Source organism: Colius striatus, chromosome 1 (genome assembly GCF_028858725.1).
Source record: "Colius striatus isolate bColStr4 chromosome 1, bColStr4.1.hap1, whole genome shotgun sequence".
Taxonomy (NCBI): domain Eukaryota; kingdom Metazoa; phylum Chordata; class Aves; order Coliiformes; family Coliidae; genus Colius; species Colius striatus.
Genome location: NC_084759.1, coordinates 108,259,178 through 108,261,232, shown reverse-complemented (window position 1 = coordinate 108,261,232; position 2,055 = coordinate 108,259,178).

Sequence of the window (2,055 nt, the reverse complement as noted above, 5' to 3'; positions counted from 1 at the left end):
TACATAAATACACACACATGTGTAGCTATACCCGGTTCCCTCTATTCCACTCTCATTCTTCAAATGCACATTCTTTGGAAATAAAGTGAATGACATCACTAAATCTCATCTGAGACTGAGAAAATGTAGGTATTTTACTGCATTCTCTGTAAACTCAGGAGTGAATGAAAATTCTCCATGCTTGTAAAGTACCAAAACCAGACAACAACTTAACCCAACAACAAAAATCTTTCAAAACCCCTGGTTTGCTTTATCTGTAAGATGACTGTGGAGTCAGCAAAGTTATGTAGAGGTGCAATATATTGCCTTTCAGCAGACAAGCATATTTTTTTTAATATAATTATTTTAATTAATTTCAAATACAAGCTTTTTCTCCATATAAATGGACCAGCAACATATATTTCATATAAACAAATTAGAAATATATATATTTTTTAAATTGACCTCTTGACTTTAATATGTCAGCCTTTGAGCTTTTCAAAGGTATTTGGATGATGAATATTGTTTGTGTGTGCATTTTTTAAAAAAAAGTTAATACATGTTGTTTGGATATGAAATTTCATGTAAAGCAGGAAGATATTTAAAAATAAATACTGGTTTTGCACATTAGCCCTATGGGCACCATCTAACAGTTGTAATGCAGGAAGATGTCCCTTCAAAGACTGAGAGACTCTTGCCTGCACAAGGTCAAAATCCAGTCCCCGTGACTGAAAGCTGGTAGAGCTGCAAGCAGAAATGATCCTCTCTAGCATTGTATGTAGATGGTTGGGCAGTCACTGCTCAACAAAATAAAATTAGGTGATGTTGGTAGGTTTATTCTTGCCCTGTCTTAAGGGATGTACGGGTTGCCAAGGGGAATTAAGAGATGTCCCTGGAAACCTGTGTTTTAGCTGCCCTTGGTCTGCATGGTGCCTATGAACCTCTCCCTGTTCTTGCTCTGCAGTCTCCATGACACCATGATGGGACCTGTGAAACCTGGGCTGGAGTTCCCTATGTTTAGCTCCCAATGAAGACAGTGTAGGAATGGGAGTAATTAAAACATCACAGTTACCTCATGCACCTACTCAAAATCTCAAGCCTTCAGGATGGGTCAACTGTTCATCACTGATGATGGCTTTTTGTGTACAGGAGCCTGAATACTCGTCTCTTGCCTCAGTGTCTTTGGAAATCTTCAGTGGCATTGCGATCATTGGGACCAGATTTGAATGCCTAAATTTCAGTCCAGCGTTGTCTGGCACAGTGTAGTAACCTGGGGTCTGGTCCAGCATTGGTGGACATCAGTTGGAATCAGCATTGATTCAAGTGAGCTTGGGCTCAGGTAGCTAGTACCTATAGACAATCTATATGTATAGCAGTTGAGGTTTACATTAATCTAGTAAAATATCTGCAGAAATATGCTGCACTTTCCCTGCTAGCTGTTTGTAGCTGTTGTTTAAAACCATCAGTCAAATCAGGGTTGCTGTCCTCCCCCAACCTGTTTTCCAGCCCTGCTTCCCTCAAATTGTTTTTGCCCCTCTCACCCAAACTGATGGGGGAACTTTGTATAAAGAAAAGTGTCACCATTTTAATTACTGAATAAATAATTTAATGTGAATTTTATTGTTATATTTTTTATGTAGCATTTTCAATTTAGTCTGTATTTCTCAACAATTAGCTAATGCTTTCTTTTAATTCTTATGCAACTGAAAAGCTCATAAATCTCTTTGTAAATTACAGTATTGTGAGTTTCTATGGTTTTTTTCAAGAAGTTAATTTTTATTTTGTCTCCTGCTGTAAATGCTGTAAAACAAGTATTCTAAACTGGTTCTCTGCTAAAATTGGATGAAGTGAAAGCCTAGCATCAAAAGGATTCCAAACAAGTCTCTCATAAAGGCATTAGCGTTCCATTTCAGATGGTGTTACTTGCTTCTGCTACAGCATCTTCTTGTTTGGTTGGGGTTTTTTTGGATATCTTTTTTAAGTTGCATTAACACTAGAAACTATTTCATAATCAGACCTAGTTTAATTGCTACCTGACAATTATAAGACTTTTTGATTTTATCATTTTCTGTCAGT